The sequence below is a fragment of the Phyllobates terribilis genome, unplaced genomic scaffold (genome assembly GCF_046119375.1).
Source record: "Phyllobates terribilis strain yellow unplaced genomic scaffold, ASM4611937v1 Scaffold_3__8_contigs__length_932513732, whole genome shotgun sequence".
In the NCBI taxonomy this organism is placed as follows: Eukaryota; Metazoa; Chordata; class Amphibia; order Anura; family Dendrobatidae; genus Phyllobates; species Phyllobates terribilis.
Genome location: NW_027362763.1, coordinates 3,223,713 through 3,245,694, shown reverse-complemented (window position 1 = coordinate 3,245,694; position 21,982 = coordinate 3,223,713). Strand labels below are relative to the sequence as shown.

General features: G+C 45.1%; 1 non-coding gene across 1 annotated transcript; it reads right to left on the bottom strand.

Moving 5' to 3' along the window:
- Positions 1-14,806: 14,806 nt before the first annotated feature.
- Positions 14,807-14,878, bottom strand: TRNAG-UCC (transfer RNA glycine (anticodon UCC)). The gene has a single exon. It is a non-coding gene; the product is annotated as a tRNA-Gly (tRNA).
- Positions 14,879-21,982: the final 7,104 nt, after the last annotated feature.

Sequence of the window (21,982 nt, the reverse complement as noted above, 5' to 3'; positions counted from 1 at the left end):
ACTCCAAAGTTATCTGGGAGTTGTCTGAGCCCCTCACCTGGTGAGCACAGTACGACGTGGGCAGCCGTTACCTGCAGACGTGGTCTGGATAATAAGAACTGTGAGTAAAGGCCCTGAACTGCATCACTGACTCCGTGTCGTTACTGCTGCTGCCCTGCACCATCACCCCCATCCTCCGCATACACTGCCCTGAGGCTATACTCCTCCCATGGGGAGTTATGCTACGCTCTGCTGCACCCACAACACCAGCCTCAGCAGTCTGCCCTGTAGCAGCAGTTCACTCTGACCGCAATCCACGGGTGGCGTAGTCGGACATTTAAACATCAAAACCACATAAATAGTTCCGCCACTGGTTTGACCACCCTGAGCCACGGAACCGGGTCGCCGCCACGAAGACTACAACCACCAGCATCCACCAAAAAGGGTCCGGCTTCGGGTGTCCCAAGGCCCAGGGGGTGCATCAGAACATTTTCATCACCTTTCACAATCACCAATGGGACAAGGCAGGGATGTCCTCTGTCCCCTCTCTTATACATCCTAGTGACGGAGCACCTGCTCTCATCAATTCGCCATAACCCCAATATTAGGTGGATTGAGGTGGGAGGCACCGAGTACAAGTGCTCTCTATTTGCTGATGATGTCCTAGTATATATCACTCAATCACATATATCCATCCATGCTGTTATGGCTGAAATAGATCACTTTGTTACATGGTCAAATTTTAAAATCAATGCAGCGAAGTCTGAGGCCCTCGATGTCTCCCTCCCCAAATCCATATAGGATTCCATCCAGTCCAACTTTCCCTTTGCCTGGCCCTCACAGGGTATCAAATACTTAGGAATTCCTATTCATAGAGACCTCTCCCATCTATGTTATCTTAATTTTGGGCCCTTTATTGAACAACTCCATACAGACCACGGTTGGCAAGTTAGAACTGTAAGATTCACTACGTGAACCACTGGTGTTTTGTGGAAAAGCACATGTACACTGTGTTCCAAATTATTATGCAAAAAGTGTTTAGGAGTGATAAGGGAAGAATTTGTTTGTTTGTCAGTTAAACTCATTGATGGTGATGCGTGTCAGGGCTCTTTATATCACTGTAAGCAATTGCAGACACCTGTGCTAATTAGTTTGGCAGGTGTGTCCAATGAAAGGCAAGACTACTTAAGAAGGCTCTCTCACATTATTAAGCAGCCTACATTTTCTGCCAAAATGGGAAAGAAAAAGGATGTGTCGGCTGCTGAGAAGCAACAAATTGTGGAGTGTTTAGGTCAAGGCATGACTACAATCAACATTGTGCGATGATCAGGATGAAGTGTCTTGGCAATCAAGAAGTATGTAGCTGATTCACAGTACACACGTGTGCGTGCTGATAAGGGCAAATTGAGGACTCTTTCCTACAGGCAATTACGTCAGGTTGAAAGAGCAGCGGCAAAAAAGCCTTGTCATAGCAGCAGACAAGTTTTTGAAGCTGCTTGTGCCTCCAACGTCCCCAGATCAACAAGATGCAGGGTCCTTCAGAGGTTTGCAGCTGTGCATACGCCATCCTGTCGACCTCCTCTATCCACTTCACACAAGCAGAAACGGCTCCAGTGGGCCAAACATTACATGAAGACTGATTTCAAAACTGTTTTGTTCACGGATGAGTGCCGTGCAGCGCTCGATGGTCCAGATGGATGGAGTGGAGGATGGCTGGTTGATGGACACCCCACGCAAACACGGCTACAGCGCCAACAAGGAGGAGGTGGAGTAATGTTTTGGGCTGGAATCATGGGGAGAGAGATTGTCGGCCCCTTTAGGATCCCTGAAGGCGCTAAAGATGAACTCCATAATGTATGTGGATTTTTCTCAAACAGCACTTCCTGCCATGGTTCAAGAAGAAGAACCGTGTATTTCACAGCAAGATCATTTTTCTGCATGATAATGCACCATCTCATGCTGCACATAAAACATCTGCATCTCTGGCTGATATGGGCATAAAAGGGGACAAACTTATGGTGTGACCCCCATGCTCCCCTGACCTCTACCCCATTCAGAACCTTTGGAGCATCATTAAAAGGAGTGTCTATGATGGCGGGAGGCAGTTCACATCTAAGCAACAGCTCTGGGAGGGTATTCTGTCCTCATGCAAAACAATTGAAGCAGAAACCATCCAAAACCTGACAAATTCAATGGACGAGAGAGAGTTCAGAAGCTCCTTTCGAACAAGGGGTCCTATGTGAAAATGTAACATCACCTAGAATAAAGTTTTGAGTTGAAAACTGTTTGATTTCAGTTTCTAACAACCTGCTAATGCTTATAATTTCAAAAATGACCATTTTTTTGGTCTTTATTAAAATGAAAAGGTTGATCGAAAAGTTTGGGGGATCTAAGAGTGTGGCAACCCAGTAGTCATGATTACTTCGAATTCTGACAATATGAGGGTCATGCTGCAGGTAGTGCAGCAAGAAGGCACTTATGTGTCTTGCGCATCTCGGAGCCCCAAAATTATTTTCCGGGCTAGATGCAGCTAAAAATTATTATTAATTTTAAATCTGGTGAAGCTTTAGTATAGATGGCCTAATAGGATCAGTGCTGCACACTGCTACAAAGCCCAAATTATTTTCCAGCCAAGATACAGATAAACATGATTAGTAATTTGAAAGCTTAAAACGGTTGGTAGGGTGATTTTAACCAATCATCAAGCTTTTACTCTCCCCAGGATGACACAGGGGTAGAAAAGTCGTTTCGGATCCATGATTTGTTCATCTTTATGAACGTGAGTCTGTCTACATTATCAGTGGAGAGCCGCGTGCACTTATCTGTCAGCACACCACCAGCAGCGCTGAACACACGTTCAGACAGAACGCTGGCTGCGGGGCATGACAAGATCTCCAAGGCGTAAATGGCTAGCTCCGGCCATTTATCCAGATTGGAAGCCCAAAAAGAGCAAGGGTCCAGTGACACAGTCGTGGCTTCAATGTTTACTTGGAGATACTCCTGTACCATCGTCTCTAGGCGTTGACTATGTGTCAGACTTCTTGTCTCCTGTGGCCTTGCAAAGGATGGGCTAAAAAAGTGGTGAAATGATTCCGCAAAATTGATGTTACCAGCAGATACTGTGGTTCTGTTACGGTTTGAGTGCTGAACACTTGACGGTCCCACGGTTGGCAAGTTGGAACTGTGAGATTCACTATGTGCACCACTGGTATTTTGTGGAAAAGCACATGTAAGATTCTGCAACAGTCTCTGCTGATACTCCTGCATGCGTGCATCCCTTTCTATGGCAGGAATAATTTCTGCAAATTTACTTTTGTACCGGGGATCTAACAGTGTGGCAACCCAGTAGTCAGGATTATTTCTAATTCTCACAATTCGAGGGTGATGTTGCAGGTAGTGCAGCAAGAAGGCACTCATGTGTGTTGCGCATCCAGGAGCACCAAGTCCCTGTTGTGTTGGTGGCGAGGTAACAATCATGCTTCCTTCCTCTGTCCTCTCCCCCCAACCTCGCACAACAAAAATGTGATCAAGGTCTCCCTCATCTGATGAGTCTTCCATCAGTTCGTTCTCCACTTCTTCCTGGGCTCCTGCACCTTCCTCACTAGTTTGGCTGCTACCATGCGCCCTGGTAAAACCATCTCCCCCACCCTCACATGCCTGCCGCCTCGGTGCTGCCGACCGTCTGGACCTTGCAGATGTTAGCCCTTCCGCATACAACTCCTCCTCCTCTACTTCCTCCACCTCCTCTTTTGCCACCACCTGTCTCCGAATTCTGTTTAACATGTGCTCCAGCATGTAAATCACCGGAATAGTCATGCTGATAATGGCATCGTCAGCACTAAACATCTTCGTCGCCATTTCAAAACTGTGCAGAAGGGTGCATAGGTCCCTGATCTGAGACCACTCCTCCAGCGTGATTTGCCCCACCTCTGGATCTCGTTGGCCCAGGCTATACGTCAGAACGTATTGCACCAGGGCTTGTCGGTGCTGCCACAGTCGCTGCAACATGTGCAGAGTTGAATTCCACCGGGTAGGCACATCGCATTTTAGCCGGTGAAGTGGCAGGCCCAATGACTTCTGTAGAGATGTAAGTCGCTGAGCTGCGGGATGCGAATGGCGGAAGTGAGCACACAGCGACCGTGCCCTCTGCAGAAGGCCATCTAGTCTGGGATAGTGGGCTAAAAATTGCTGGACAACCAGGTTCAACACGTGAGCCATACAAGGCACGTGTGTGACATTGCCCCGGCGAAGGGCCGCACCCAGGTTTGCAGCATTGTCGCACACGGCCTTCCCTGGTTTCAGGTCCAGTGGAGACAACCATTCATGAAATTGGTTCTCCAGAGCTGACCACAACTCCTCAGCTGTGTGACTCACATTTCCCAGACATTTCAATGTAAAAACCGCCTGATGACGTTGAGCCCTACTGCCAGCATAGTAAGGAGGTGTGCAGGATCCCTTCTGCGCAGTTAGAAAGCTTGTGGCATGACCAGACAGGCTTTGGGTGCAGGTGGAAGACCGAGAGGAGGTTGAGGAGGCAGAAGCAGTGGAGGAACTTTGACATAAAGAGGATTGACGCACAACTCGTGGGGACGGCAAGACTTGGACAGCAGCCCCTTGTCCTGCTGTCACCATAGTTACCCAGTGCCCAGTCAGCGACATGTAACGCCCCTGTCCATGCCTACTCGTCCAAGTGTCTGTGGTGAAATGCACCCTGTCACACGCAGAGTTTCTCAAAGAAGCGGTGATGTTGTGTGCGACATGCTGGTGGAGCGCAGGCACACCTTTCTTTGAGAAGTAGTGCCGACTGGGCATCTGGTATTGGGGCACTGCGACGGACATAAGGTCTCGAAAATCCTCTGTGTCCACCAGGCGGAAAGGCAGCATTTCTGTAGCCAAGAGCTTGCAGATGGTGAAATTCAACCTCTTAGCTTTCTCATGGCTAGGAGGAAATGGTCTTTTACTTGTCCACATCTGAGGGACCGAGGGCTGGCTATTGTGCTTAGACGGGGTTGATAATGGTGTCCCCGGCAAACTGCCGGTCTGTGAGGAAGATGCAGGCGGACATGTTAGGTTGCCTTGATACAAAGGTGGTGCTATCGATGTCGGACAGCGCTCAACACCAGCTGGTGTTACCACCTCCAAAGAAAATGATGACCTGCCAATCACGCTGGCTGTTGCGGGTAAAGAGGTGGCAGGTGTGCGCCCCAAAATAGGTGTGACTGCTGTCCCCCCAGTCACAGAGGATGAAGAGGCCGCGGATGCACAAGATATGGCAGACGGTGGTTGGCCCGGCCGGCTAGGCCGCATTGTAGCACACTGAGCTTCCCACTGCAACTTATGCTTCATGTCCATGTGCCGGTTCATGCATGAAGTACTCAAACTATGTATTTTTTGGCCTCTACTTAGCTTTTGCTGACAAATGTTACAGATAACACGAGTTGGGTCATCTTTATCGATCTGAAAAAATGCCCAGGGTATGCAAGGCTTAGCACCCATGCGACCTGAAGAGCCACCACGACTTGTGGTGAGAGGCAGAGTTGTGTTTGAGGATGCAGTTGTTGACGTGCTTCCAGTACTACGTCTCTGTCCAGGAAGGCGCAACCTGACCTCGTCGTCACTAGCATCTTCCTCCACCTCCTCTGCTGACCTCATCTCTTGGCTGACTGTGGGTTCACAGTAAGTGGGATCTCCAACCTCATCATCATCACCCTGTGCGTTATCACACCCGTCGTCCTCAGAGCCAACCTGTTCCTGCCCTGACAAAAAACTAAAGTTGTCGCTCCAATCAGGTATTTGAGTCTTATCATCGTCTTCCTCATTGTCTCCACCAACAGGAGTTACAGTTTGGGAATGAGGGTCTACATTATGGTCAGAACCTTCTGCGTCTGGTCCTGGATCCGACTCATAAAGATTCTGGGCATCAGTGCAGATCATTTCCTCGTCTGGATTCACAGAAGCGCTGGAGTCGACCTCTGATTCCCAGGCTATAGTATGAGTAAACAGCTCTGCAGACTCAACCATCTGTTCTACCTCATACTCAGACGGGCAGCTGGAGATTTGGGAGCTGTGAGGAAGCAAGTGCGATTGGGGTGACACCTTTGAGGACTGGAGTATTTGTGATGTTGAAGTTGATGTGGAGGAGAGCCCACTTAAAGGAGCAATTGATATCCGTTGAAGCACCTGCTGTTTTTGTGCCTCATCTGGAATTTGTAGCAATTGGCGTGGCCGTAAGAAAGGGATCTTATCACATTGTCCGCTAAAAGAAGTAGACATTTTAGTTTGGCTGGAAGATGGTCTTTCTTCTGCAGATGTTACTGTTCCTTTAACACCTACCCCATGGACACAACCTTTTTTCCCCTTCCCAACACGCCTATTCCCCTTTCCACCAGCAGCAGGCCTTTTTCCACTCATTTTGGTGGTTAACTAATTAACAACTCTGGAGTTGTTTGCACAAAAAAACAATGGATGGGAACCGAGCAGAGCTGAGTGGCCAAACTGTGGTATTAGGCCAAAACTATTGGCTGGGTTAGATGCAGAAAAAAATTATATTCAATTTGCAACCTGATGGAGGTCAGTATAGATGGACTAATAGAGAAAGTCCCACATACTGCTAGAAGGCCAAATATTTTTTCAGAGCTAGATGCAGATAAAAATTATTTTTAATTTGCAACCTGATGGAGGTCAGTATAGATGGACTAATAGAGAAAGTCCCACACACAGCTAGAAGCCCAATATTTTTTCAGAGGTAGATGCAGAAAAAAATTATTTTTAATTTGCAACCTGATGGAGATCAGTATAGATGGACTAATAGAGAAAGTCCCACACACTGCTAGAAGGCCAAATATTTTTTCAGAGCTAGATGCAGATAAAAATTATTTTTAATTTGCAACCTGATGGAGGTCAGTATAGATGGACTAATAGAGAAAGTCCCACACACAGCTAGAAGCCCAATATTTTTTCAGAGGTAGATGCAGAAAAAAATTATTTTTAATTTGCAACCTGATGGAGGTCAGTATAGATGGACTAATAGAGAAAGTCCCACACACAGCTAGAAGCCCAATATTTTTTCAGAGGTAGATGCAGAAAAAAATATATTCAGTTTGCAACCTGATGGAGGTCTGTATAGATGGATTAATAGAACAAGTCCCACACACAGCTAGAAGCCCAATATTTTTTCAGAGGTAGATGCAGAAAAAAATATATTCAGTTTGCAACCTGATGGAGGTCTGTATAGATGGATTAATAGAACAAGTCCCACACACAGCTAGAAGCCCAATATTTTTTCAGAGGTAGATGCAGAAAAAAATATATTCAGTTTGCAACCTGATGGAGGTCTGTATAGATGGATTAATAGAACAAGTCCCACACACAGCTAGAAGCCCAATATTTTTTCCGAGGTAGATGCAGAAAAAAATATATTCAGTTTGCAACCTGATGGAGGTCAGTATAGATGAACTAATACAACAAGTCCCACACACAGCTAGAAGCCCAATATTTTTTCAGAGGTAGATGCAGAAAAAAATATATTCAGTTTGCAACCTGATGGAGGTCAGTATAGATGGACTAATACAACAAGTCCCACACACAGCTAGAAGCCCAATATTTTTTCAGAGGTAGATGCAGAAAAAAATATATTCAGTTTGCAACCTGATGGAGGTCTGTATAGATGGATTAATAGAACAAGTCCCACACACAGCTAGAAGCCCAATATTTTTTCAGAGGTAGATGCAGAAAAAAATATATTCAGTTTGCAACCTGATGGAGGTCTGTATAGATGGATTAATAGAACAAGTCCCACACACAGCTAGAAGCCCAATATTTTTTCAGAGGTAGATGCAGAAAAAAATATATTCAGTTTGCAACCTGATGGAGGTCTGTATAGATGGATTAATAGAACAAGTCCCACACACAGCTAGAAGCCCAATATTTTTTCAGAGGTAGATGCAGAAAAAAATATATTCAGTTTGCAACCTGATGGAGGTCTGTATAGATGGATTAATAGAACAAGTCCCACACACAGCTAGAAGCCCAATATTTTTTCAGAGGTAGATGCAGAAAAAAATATATTCAGTTTGCAACCTGATGGAGGTCTGTATAGATGGATTAATAGAACAAGTCCTACACACAGCTAGAAGCCCAATATTTTTTCAGAGGTAGATGCAGAAAAAAATATATTCAGTTTGCAACCTGATGGAGGTCTGTATAGATGGATTAATAGAACAAGTCCCACACACAGCTAGAAGCCCAATATTTTTTCAGAGGTAGATGAAGAAAAAAATATATGCAGTTTGCAACCTGATGGAGGTCAGTATAGATGGACTAATACAACAAGTCCCACACACAGCTAGAAGCCCAATATTTTTTCAGAGCTAGATGCAGAAAAAAATTATATTCAATTTGCAACCTGATGGAGGTCAGTATAGATGGACTAATAGAATGATGCTATGCCCAAAAGATTTTACTTCACTAGGTGCAGTAAAAAAATTGGTATTCTATACACAGGTGGTATATCTTGCAACACAGATAGGCTACTCCACTGACTAACACACTCTGCAATAGGCCAAAAAGGATTAGCTTTGCTAGATTCAGCCAAATGCTGTGAAAAAAACTTGCACAGCACTGGCACAGACCTGCCTGGCAAAAACTGATAGGAACTGATGTAACCTAGTCCTGAAAAGGACTCCAATTACAATTAGTCTTTACTCCCACAATCTATCTATTTAAGAGCACAGACCTGCCTGATAAAAGTCGTAGGAAATGCTGTAACCTAGTACTTACAAGGACTGCAATCACAACTATTCCCTACTCCCAAGCTATCTGTAGATTTGTGTGAAAATTGGCTTGAAATTAACAAGGTATAGCGCACACAGCAAGAGCGGTGCCGTCTAACACGCAGCTGCAGCAGTGAGAAAATGGTGGCGACGGGGAAAATGGCTTGGTCTTATAGGGCAAGGACATGTGACATACACTGCCAATGACACATGCCCTTGCTTGTGTGAAAAAAAGCACTTCGCTCCGTGTGTGCGCTGCTGATGGGCTGACAGATTGCACCTCCCCACTGCAAATGCGGGAAAGAGAAAAAAAAATGGAGATCTTCATTGTTCCTGCAGAGATCCATCCCCTGCCCCTCCCCCCACCCCGCCGTACACTCAAACTGCGTATTAACATTAATTTTCATCATTACTGAGAAAAAATCCAGTTATGATTTTGGTGCACGAACAGTTATCGAACATAACCTCGAACAGCCGAATTTTTCTCAAATTGTTCGTGTTCGCCGAACGGCTCAAACACTGCCCAAAACAGCTCGAATTTGAGATTGGTGAACAGTTAAAGTAGAACAACGCTCATCTCTACTGAAGAGCAGAAGATCAGTTAGATGAGACAGTTGAAAAAAATCTAAGAAATATTCTCTTCAATTTTTTTCTCATTTTCGTGGTTGCTAAACTCTAAGAAGAAAGAAGAGCCTGAGACTTAACACGAAAAATTAAAAGAGACTAAAAGCATCACCAAATGTGAAAAACAATTCATGCGTTTTCATGCGTTGGCCAGGAATCGAACCCGGGTCAACTACTTGGAAGCAAGCGATTCTCACCACTATACCACCAACACTTACAGAAGCCATGTATTTTTCTTACATTTTCTGCACTATCAATACGAAATTATTAGTAAAAAGTAAGACGTGCCAAGAAAAAACCCCCCACATAAGCATTGCATTGACCAGGAATCAATCGCAGGTCAACTGCTTGGAAGGCAGGTTTGCTCACCACTATACCAAAAATGCTTATGGTACCCAGCGTTTTTTTCACATTTTCTGCACTAACCCTACAAAATTGTTAGTAAAAAGTATGACGTGCCTGAAAAAAAAAACCCCACATAAGTATTGCATTGACCAGGAATCAATCGCAGGTCAACTGCTTGGAAGGCAGGTTTGCTCACCACTATACCAAAAATGCTTAAGGTACCCAGCATTTTTTTCAAATTTTCTGCACTAACCCTTCAAAATTGTTAGTAAAAAGTATGACGTGACTGAAAAAAAAAAACACCGATGTTTTGTATTGGCCGGGAATCAAACTCGGGTCAACTACTTGGAAGGCAGCGATTCTCACCACTATACCACCAACACTTACAGAAGCCATGTTTTTTTCTTACATTTTCTGCACTATCAATACGAAATTATTAGTAAAAAGTAAGACGTGCCAAGAAAAACCCCCCCCACATAAGTATTGCATTGACCAGGAATCAATCGCAGGTCAACTGCTTGGAAGGCAGGTTTGCTCACCACTATACAAAAAATGCTTAAGGTACCCAGCATTTTTTTCACATTTTCTGCACTAACCCTACAAAATTGTTAGTAAAAAGTATGACGTGTCTGAAAAAAAAAACACCAATGTTTAGTATTGGCCGGGAATTGAACCCAGGTCAACTGCTTGGAAGGCAGCTATGCTCACCACTATACCACCAATGCAAATAGGGTCAGCTTTTTTTTTACATTTTCTGCATTAACATTACAAAATAGTTTGTAAAATGTATGATATGCCAGAAATAAAGCTACATAAGTATTGCATTGGCTGGAAATCAAACCCAGGTCAACTGCTTGGGAAGCAGCTATGCTCACCACAATACCACCAAAGCATGAACCAACTTGACTGGTTTGGGATTATGGCTGTTAAATCTGCTAAAGTTTTACTTAAAAAAAGGAGGACTGAATATGTCTTGAAAGAGCCAATTACTGAAAAGTTTAAAAACAAGGCAAAGCATTGTCCAAAACTCAAAGATGAATTCTTGTGAATCAGCTATGGAGCTTTTCCACCAATTCTTGCAATTCTCTCAATTATTTTCACTTTTTTGCCAATAAGGTAACTAAACTCTTACCAAGAAAGAAAGTACACTATGAGCCTTAGCTCAAAAAGATTACAAAGAGTCAGAACCAGCACCAAATTACCCCTAAAGACCTCTGCCATTTTTGGCATTTTTAACACTAACTCTAAAGACAGAGGAGTTTTTGGAATCAGTTATGTAGCTTTTCCACCTCTGCCTACAAATTCTCTCAATTAGCTTTGCTTTTTGCCAACTAAGGTAGTTAAAGTGTTACCAAGAAAGAAATAAAAGCATAAGCCTTAGCACAGAAAGTGAAAAAGAGTCCAAACACCACCAAATGCAAAAAAACATTGAGTTCTTCAAGAATTAAACTATGGCCTATTGTTTTAAAAGCAACTACACCCACCAGCATAACACCAATGCCAACCCTGACATTGATTTCGTATTGGAGACTAACCCTACAAAGTGTTTAATCAACAACTGAAGAGCAGAAGATCAGTTAGATGAGACAGTTGAAAAAAATCTAAGAAATATTCTCTTCAATTTTTTCTCATTTTCGTGGTTGCTAAACTCCAAGAAGAAAGAAGACCATGAGCCATAACACGAAAAATTAAAACAGACTAAAAGCATCACCAAATGTGAAAAACAATTCATACGTTGGCCAGGAATTGAACCCTGGTCAACTGCTAGGAAGGAAGCTATGCTCACCACTATACCACCAACACTTACAAAAGCCATGTTTTTTTCTTACATTTTCTGCACTAACAATACAAAATTATTAGTAAAAAGTAAGACGTGCCAGGAAAAAAAAACCCACATAAGTATTGCTTTGACAAGGAATCAATCGCAGGTCAACTGCTTGGAAGGCAGGTTTGCTCACCACTATACCAAAAATGCTTAAGGTACCCAGCATTTTTTTCACATTTTCTGCACTAACCCTACAAAATTGTTAGTAAAAAGTATGACGTGCCTGAAAAAAAAAAACACCGATGTTTTGTATTGGCCGGGAATTTAACCCGGGTCAACTGCTTGGAAGGCAGCTATGCTCACCACTATACCACCAATGCTTACAGGGTCAGCTTTTTTTTTTACATTTTCTGCACTAACATTACAAAATAGTTTGTAAAATGTATGATATGCCAGAAATAAAACTACATAAGTACTGCATTGGCTGGGAATCGAAACCGTGTCAACTGCTTGGGAAGCTGCTATGCTCACCACTATACCACCAATGCATGAACCAGCTTGACTGGTTTGGGATTATGGCTGTTAAATCTGCTAAAGTTTTACTTAAAAAAAGGAGGACTGAATATGTCTTGAAAGAGCCAATTACTAAAAAGTTTAAAAACAAGGCAAAGCATTGTCCAAAACTCAAAGATGAATTCTTGTGAATCAGCTATGGAGCTTTTCCACCAATTCTTACAATTCTCTCAATCATCTTCACTTTTTTGCCAATAAGGTAACTAAACTCTTACCAAGAAAGAAAGTACACTATGAACCTTAGCTCAAAAAGATTACAAAGAGTCAGCACCAGCACCAAATTACCCCTAAAGACCTCTGCCATTTTTGGCATTTTTAACACTAACTCTAAAGACAGGGGAGTTTTTGGAATCAGTTATGTAGCTTTTCCACCTCTGCCTACAAATTCTCTCAATTAGCTTTGCTTTTTGCCAACTAAGGTAGCTAAAGTGTTACCAAGAAAGAAATAAAAGCATAAGCCTTAGCACAGAAAGTGAAAAAGAGTCCAAACACCACCAAATGCAAAAAAACAATGAGTTCTTCAAGAATTAAACTATGGCCTATTGTTTTAAAAGCAACTACACCCACCAGCATAACACCAATGCCAACCCTGACATTGCTTTCATATTGGAGACTAACCCTACAAAGTGTTTAATCAACAACTGAAGAGCAGAAGATCAGTTAGATGAGACAGTTGAAAAAAAGCTAAGAAATATTCTCTTCATTTTTTTTCTCATTTTCGTGGTTGCTAAACTCTAAGAAGAAAGAAGAGCCTGAGACTTAACACGAAAAATTAAAACAGACTAAAAGCATCACCAAATGTGAAAAACAATTCATACATTGGCTGAGAATCAAACTCGCGTCAACTACTTGGAAGGCAGCGATTCTCACCACTATACCACCAACACTTACAGAAGCCATGTTTTTTTCTTACATTTTCTGCACTATCAATACGAAATTATTAGTAAAAAGTAAGACGTGCCAAGAAAAAACCCCCCACATAAGTATTGCATTGACCAGGAATCAATCGCAGGTCAACTGCTTGGAAGGCAGGTTTGCTCACCACTATACCAAAAATGCTTAAGGTACCCAGCATTTTTTTCACATTTTCTGCACTAACCCTACAAAATTGTTAGTAAAAAGTATGACGTGCCTGAAAAAAAAAAACCCACATAAGTATTGCATTGACCAGGAATTAATCGCAGGTCAACTGCTTGGAAGGCAGGTTTGCTCACCACTATACCAAAAATGCTTTAGGCACCCAGCATTTTTTTCACATTTTCTGCACTAACCCTACAAAATTGTTAGTAAAAAGTATGACGTGCCTGAAAAAAAAAACACCAATGTTTAGTATTGGCCGGGAATTGAACCCAGGACAACTGTTTGGAAGGCAGCTATGCTCACCACTATACCACCAATGCTTATAGGGTCAGCTTTTTTTTTTACATTTTCTGCACTAACATTACAAAATAGTTTGTAAAATGTATGATATGCCAGAAATAAAACTACATAAGTATTGCATTGGCTGGAAATCGAACCCGGGTCAACTGCTTGGGAAGCAGCTATGCTCACCACTATACCACCAATGCATGAACCAACTTGACTGGTTTGGGATTATGGCTGTTAAATCTGCTAAAGTTTTACTTAAAAAAGGAGGACTGAATATGTCTTGAAAGAGCCAATTACTGAAAAGTTTAAAAACAAGGCAAAGCATTGTCCAAAACTCAAAGATGAATTCTTGTGAATCAGCTATGGAGCTTTTCCACCAATTCTTACAATTCTCTCAATTATTTTCACTTTTTTGCCAATAAGGTAACTAAACTCTTACCAAGAAAGAAAGTACACTATGAGCCTTAGCTCAAAAAGATTACAAAGAGTCAGCACCAGCACCAAATTACCCCTAAAGACCTCTGCCATTTTTGGCATTTTTAACACTAACTCTAAAGACAGAGGAGTTTTTGGAATCAGTTATGTAGCTTTTCCACCTCTGCCTACAAATTCTCTCAATTAGCTTTGCTTTTTGCCAACTAAGGTAGCTAAAGTGTTACCAAGAAAGAAATAAAAGCATAAGCCTTAGCACAGAAAGTGAAAAAGAGTCCAAACACCACCAAATGCAAAAAAACATTGCGTTCTTCAAGAATTAAACTATGGCCTATTGTTTTAAAAGCAACTACACCCACCAGCATAACACCAATGCCAACCCTGACATTGATTTCGTATTGGAGACTAACCCTACAAAGTGTTTAATCAACAACTGAAGAACAGAAGATCAGTTAGATGAGACAGTTGAAAAAAAGCTAAGAAATATTCTCTTCAATTTTTTTCTCATTTTCGTGGTTGCTAAACTCTAAGAAGAAAGAAGAGCCTGAGAATTAACACGAAAAATTAAAACAGACTAAAAGCATCACCAAATGTGAAAAACAATTCACACGTTGGCTGAGAATCGAACTCGGGTCAAATACTTGGAAGGCAGCGATTCTCACCACTATACCACCAACACTTACAGAAGCCATGTTTTTTTCTTACATTTTCTGCACTAACAATACGAAATTATTAGTAAAACGTAAGACGTGCCAGGAAAAAAACCCCCACATAAGTATTGCATTGACCAGGAATCAATCGCAGGTCAACTGCTTGGAAGGCAGGTTTGCTCACCACTATACCAAAAATGCTTAAGGTACCCAGCATTTTTTTCACATTTTCTGCACTAACCCTACAAAATTGTTAGTAAAAATTATGACGTGCCTGAAAAAAAAACACACCCATGTTTTGCATTGGTCAGGAATCGAACCTGAGTCAACTGCTTGGAAGGCAGTTATGCTCACCACTATACCACCAATGCTTACAGGATCAGCTTTTTTTTTACATTTTCTGCACTAACATTACAAAATAGTTTGTAAAATGTATGATATGCCAGAAATAAAACTACATAAGTATTGCATTGGACGGGAATCAAACACGGGTCAACTGGTTAGAAAGCAGCTATGCTCAGCACTATACCACCAATGCATGAACCCATCAAATATTCACCATCAAATACCGGGCAGGACGCTCCAATGCCAACGCGGATGCCCTGTCTAGAATGCCGAACTTACCGGACGTAGGGGAAGATCCAGAAGATCTGGAAGAAGTTGAGCTCCCTGCGTTCCACCGTCATGGGATTACCCTGTATTCCCACCGTGTGAAGGGCAGGCGCTCCGCGACGTTCAATCCCTTGCCCCACTACAACTGGGCGGAGACGCAAGACAGTGATCCCGCAGTCCGTCTGGTGAAGGAAATGCTGACCCAAGCCGATGCCAGTCTGGACCCAGACGCCCCAGAGGAGACTAAGCAACTGTGGAAGGAGAAAAGTAGGCTGTTCCTCTACAGGGAGAAGTTGTGCCGGAGAATGGTTAACTCTCGAACGCATGAGTTGACCTGGCAGGTAGTGGTCCCCAGACGAGACGCGGCTATGATTCTGGAGGCGTACCACAACGGAGCAGGACATTTCGGGTGGAAGAAGCTGGAGTTCTTATTGCGTGAACGGTTCTACTGGGTAGGCATGAGAGGAGCCATCGAGAGGTGGTGCAGAGACTGTGGACCGTGCCACCTAAGAAGGAAGGACCGTGCCAGCCAGAAGACTCCCTTGCAGCCCATCATCACCCGACAGCCACTGGAACTGGTAGCCCTGGACCATGTGAAACTGGCTCCAAGCAGATCTGGGTATGTCTACGCCCTCACAATCGTAGATCATTACTCCCGGTTCCTGGTGGTGGTCCCGGTCAAGGACTTAACGGCTCAAACAGCAGCTAGAGCCTTCCAACAGCACTTCTGCCGTCCACACGGGTACCCGGACCAAGTGCTGACAGACCAAGGGCCAGCCTTTGAAGCGGAAGTCTTCCAGGAGTTCTGCAACCTGTATGGCTGCACGAAGATTAGAACAACGCCCTATCACCCACATACTAATGGACTCTGCGAGAAGATGAACCAGGTGGTGATAGACCTCCTGAAAACATTGCCCCTGGAAGAACGCAGTCTGTGGCCTGAGAAGCTGCCTGATCTGGTGGACCTATACAACCACATCCCTGTAGGTTCTACCAACTGTACCCCGGCTTACCTAATGAGAGCGAGGCCTGGTAAGCTGCCTATCGACCTGGATATGGGAGTCCTGACGCCCGAGGACACCTCGCCAGAGGCAGACTGGGATACAAGACGGCAGCAGCAGTATCGGAAAGTGCAGGAGAGCGTGGAGCGAAGTCTGTCTCAAGCTAGAGAAAGGCAAGAGAGGGCTTATAATCAGTATGCTCCCGCTGTTCCCCTGGTACCTGGAGAGCAGGTCTTGAAGAGGAAAAGACGGCTCCACAAGTTGGACGACCAGTGGGAGAAGGACCCGTACACCGTACTGCCATCAAGCCATGAGAACCCAAAGATTTGCGTGATCAGTAAGGATGGAGGAGAAACCACAGCCGTTGTCTCCAGAGACCACCTGAAGAAGTGTCCCGAGCAGCTGCAAAACCCTGAAGAAGAAGATCAAGAAAACCCTCGACCCGCAGAGGTAAGGGAAGAAATGATCAGGACTGTACTCGGAGACTTCCCCCGGTCTTGGACACAAGTAAACGGTGCTGTTGTGGTACCCGTCCTCACCTTTCTCCAGCCAGCCCCGCAAGTGCCTACAGAAGAACAAGTAGAGCTGGAAGAGCAGCCGGCCCAAGAGGCAGAAGAGTCCACACCAGCAGTACAGGAGGATCAACCCTCTGCTAGTAGTGAGCCTGCCGTGCCCTTAGTGAGCCAAAGAGTGCGCAGAAAGCTGCCCAGCCTGCCCATAACATCTCCTACACCCTGTAGTGCAGCACCAGTTAGTGAGCTCCGTAGGTCCACTAGGGTTACCAGAGGCCAGATGCCCGTACGTTGGAGAATCTAAGTTGGCTAATTGCTTTAACTATTTTACGTTTACCTGTTTTGTTGTAGCCGTTGCTAATTATGTTTTTCAGTTACACATTTCTTTATATGGACTGACAGGTTATGGACAGTGAGTAACCGGAACTCTGTTGTAAATATGTTTGGAGCGTAACCCAGGAATGAACTACAGACTGTTAAAGACTCGGGGCAGTACAGACCCCTACCTGGTTACAGCTCCCTGTTCTTTGGTGAAATGGACACCCTTATTGCTTCCCGGTTACGGACACGCCGTGACCATCTCATGTATTTAATTGTTATTGTTTATACCCTGTTATGTTTTCAAAAATATGTTTAGTCCGGGAGTACTAAATTTCACTAGGGGGGAATGTGGCACCCCAGGGGTCTGGTTTCCACAGTAATAGCAATATTACGTCTGTGAGCAGGTGGGAGGTCTCCTGGGCAGGAATCCTAAGCATGCCACACCTCCTGCCCAGTCCTGGGAGGGGAAGAACTTCCCCTACATAAACTGGGGCTGAGGCAGGGTTAGGAGAGAGGAGTTCCAGACAGAGACGGAGTCTGGTCTGGACACGCAGAAACAGGGACAGATAGACATCAGGAGCTCTGTAGGAGCCAAGGAGAAGCGCCAGGGGCTGGAGCTGTGCAGAGCTCGCCCTGGGAGAAGGTACTAAAACCGGACACAGGAGTCCGAGGCTGTGGGGACTAAGATATACCCAGCAGCAGAATCCATCCGGCAGGGGATTCCAGGTCCTCTGGCCATAAAAGCCCGGAGGCTCAGTCACAACGAAGGGACCAGCACCGCCATCCCGGAGCGGAGGCTAACAGGAGGCCCCAGGTCACCAGCCATACGGGTGAGCACCACACGGTATACCCAGGGACGTGGGCTACTTGTAACCACCGAAAGCAGGGTAGCCAGGAAGGGTACAGACTAACGGGAAGGCCTACAACTCCACCTGGCCAGGGGAACTCCGGCTTACTCGCAGACTAACCAGGCCCCAACTACTAGCCAGTACTCCCGAGGGAATTTGCCTTGTACCATCAGTAAAGACCCTGAACTGTACCCTCGCGTCTCCGTGCTTCCTTGTCGCACCATTAGTGCTGGGACATCCACACCATCACTCCCAACATCAACCTCATCCTCTGCCCTGAGGCCATACCCCTCCCGTTGGGGGTTATACCATCCACGCTGCACATCCGTACCACCGGCCTCAGCGGACTGCCCTGCAGCGGCGGCTTCATAGCCGCATTCAACAGGTGGCGTAGTCGGACACTAATACCATCATACCAATAACTGCCACTTAGTTTGACCACCCTGGGCATGGACCGGGTCACCGCCACACGAAGACTACTACCCCCATCGGATCCGGCTCCGGGTATTCCCCGCGCGCACGCGCGCCGCACTACAGCACTGGCCCAGGGGGCGCGTCATATGCAGTGAGTCCAACGGCTGACAATTTTTAGGAAAAACACCACTAAGAATTTAAAGACACATAGAGCAGGACCGCAGTAACCACAAATTCCCATTAGAAAGGAGAGAGTCTGCTATATAGTTATAGGGTATGCAGTGAGTCCAATGGCTGACCAAATTTAGGAAAAACCTCACTAAGAATTTAAAGATACATTGAGCTGGGCTACAGTAACAAGTATGATATGTTCCCATTAGAAAGGAGAGGGTCTGCTATACAGTTATAGGGTATGCAGTGAGTCCAATGGCTGACCAAATTTAAGAAAAACCCCACTAAGAATTAAAAGACACAAAGAGCAGGGCCACAGTAATGACAAATTCCCATTAGAAAGGAGAGGGTCTGCTATACAGTTATAGGGTATGCAGTGAGTCCAACGGCTGACCAATTTTAGGAAAAACCCCAGTAAGAATTTAAAGACACATAGAGCAGGGCCACAGTAATGACAAATTCCCATTAGAAAGGAGAAAGTCTGCTAAACAGTTAAAGGGTATGCAGTGAGTCCAACGACTGACCAATTTTAGGAAAAACCCCACAAAGAATTAAAAGACACATAGAGCAGGGCCACAGTAACCACAAATTCCCATTAGAAAGGAGAAAGTCTGCTAAACAGTTAAAGGGTATACAGTGAGTCCAATGGCTGACCAATTTTAGGAAAAACTCCACTAAGAATTTAAAGACACATAGAGCAGGGCCACAGTAACCACAAATTCCCATTAGAAAGGAGAGGGTCTGCTATACAGTTACAGGGTATGCAGTGAGTCCAATGGCTGACCAATTTTAAGAAAACCCCACGAATTTAAAGACACATAGAGCAGACCCACAGTAACGACAAACTCCCATTAGAAAACAGAGGGTCTCCCAAAGTGTTGTCCTATTCAGTGAATGCAAGGGCAGCCAAAATATGGGAGGCACTCCAATGCCTCTTGGAAGAGACTTAGAGGGTCTCATAAAAAAATGTTCCCATTAGAAAGGAGCAGGTCTCGTATACTTGGAATGCCCATGCAGTAAGTGTATGGGCTGACAAACATTTACCCCTGGGGGGTGTGCATGAACATACTGTATAATTTTTTTTTTACAGGCATCATAAACACCTTTTAAAAAAATGATGTGGGTTTTACATCACAGACCACGATCACCCTGGTGATATGGTGCTGGAGGATGTGGATGAGGAGAAGGAGGAGGACAAGAGCAAATAGCCAAAATCAGGAAGCGTATACCCATGTGTGTGTGAAGAGGTGCATGGGAACACACCTCCCAAAAAATGACACTGGATTTGAGTTTAGGTTACGCTGCTATCATTCAGTGGTGTTGAGAAGTCTGGTCCAATCCAGCCCTTGTTCATTTTAATAATAGTCAGCCTGTCAGCATTTTCAGTTGACAGGTGGATATGCTTATCAGTTATATTTCCACCAGTGGCACTAAAAACCCGCTCTGATAAAACGCTGGCGGCAGGGCAGCCCAGGACCTCTAAGGCGTAGAGAGCCAGTTCATACCACGTATCTAGCTTGAATACCCAATAATTAAAAGGCATAGAGGAATCACGGAGGACCTTGGTACAGTTGGCAAGGTAATCTCTCAGCATCTTCCCAAACTTTTCACTCCTTGTGAGAGTACCCTGCACCTCAGGGCCTGTGCAATGGGAGGGTCTGAGAAAACTGTCCCAGAACTTTGACAGTGTTCCCCTGCCTCTGCTGGATTGCATTTGTGTCTCTCTCGCCTGTACTCCTTGGTTGACCAACGAACTGTGCCCTCTGCCACCAGCGTTTTCAGATGGGAATTTTTTTAATAGTCCCGCAACAAGAGCCTTCTGGTACAGCCCCATTTTTGTAGACCTGTCAACCTCAGGAATAAGAGATATAAAGTTCTCCTTGTAGCGTGGGTCTAGAAGTGTCACCAACCAGTAATGACTGTCACCCAAAATTTTGAGAACGCGAGGATCATGGGAAAGGCAGCGTAGCATAAACTCAGCCATGCGTGCCAGACTGCTAACAGGCAAGACTTCCGTGTCCTCACGAAGTGGAAGACTGACCATGCTCTCCTCCTCCTCTTCCTCTCTGTCCTCTGGCCATCCACGCTGAACAGACTGTATGACAGTTGTGCAGGTAGAACTGTCTATATCGCATGAAACTAGCTCCTGTTCTTCCTCCTCCTCCTCTTCCTCATTGTCAACCAATCCACGTTAGGATGAGATGAGGCTGGGCTGTGTGTAATTACCCTGCATGGTTCCTTACTCCATCTCATCGTGCTCTGCCTGCAATGCATCCTCTTTGATTGTGAGCAGAGAGCATTTCAGAAGACAGAGAATCGGGATGGTGACGCTAATTATGGCATCATCGCCGCTCACCATCTTGGTGGAGTCCTCAAAGTTTTGGAGGATGGTACATATGTCTGACATCCATGTCCACTCCTGAGGTCTTACGTGTGGAGTCTGAACTGAATACTGACGGCCTTGTTGATGCTGGTACGCAACAACTGCCCTCTTCTGCTCACAAATCCTTCCCAACATCTGCAGTGCAGAATTCCAACGCGTGGGGACATCACATATCAGTCTGTGAGCCAGAAGCTACAAACGCTGCTGAAACACGGCAAGGGAAGCGAAAGCTGTAGGTGAATTTCTAAAATGGACACACAGGCGGCGTATTTTAACAAGCAGATCCGGCAGCTCCGGGTAGGATTTGAGAAACAGCTGAACCACGAGGTTAAGCATATGGGCCAGGCATGGTACGTGTGTGAGCTCGCCTCGCCTCAGAGCCACCACCAGGTTCCGGCCATTGTCACACACAACCATGCCTGGCTGTAGGTTCAGTGGTGTGAGCCACAGATCTGCCTTCTCTTTCAGAGCTGTCCACAACTCTTCAGCATTGTGCGGTTTGTCACCTATGCATATTAGCTTCAGCACAGCCTGTTGCCGCTTGGCCGAGGCAGGGCTGCAGTGCTTCCAGCTTGTGACTGATGTGGTCATTTTGGAGATGGAGGCTGAAGAGGAGGAGGAGGCTGAGGAGGATGAAGTGCAGGAGGTGTAGACTGTGGGGGCAACCCTGATTGACCTAGGGCCCACAATCCTTGGCGTCAGGAGGACGTGTTCCGTCCCAAGGTCTGACTGGGTCCCGGCTTCCACTATGTTAACCCAGTGTGCCATCAGCGAGATGTACCATCCCTGCCCACAAGCACTTAGGTGGACTTTCCCAGTAACTGCGTTGTTGAGGGCACAGCTAATGTTTTGGGACACGTGCTTGTTTAATGCTGGGATGGCACACCAAAAGAAATGGTGGCGGCTGGGGACCGAGTACCGAGGGACGACTGCCGCCATCAGGTTGCGGAATGCTTCCGTCTCCACGAGCCTAAAAGGCAACATTTCGAGCGCAAGCAGTCGTGAAATGTGGGAATTTAGCACTGTGGCATGTGGTGCGTTGGCTGAGTATTTGCACATGCATTTCAAAGACTGCGGTATGGACAACTGAACGCTGCACTTGGACAAGGACGTGGACTTGCTTCCTGATGCTGCTACTTGAGAGTGTGCAGTGACAGGTGTAGGGCAGGATGCATCTTCGCATGCACCATGGACAGGGGATTTTCTTGCATGC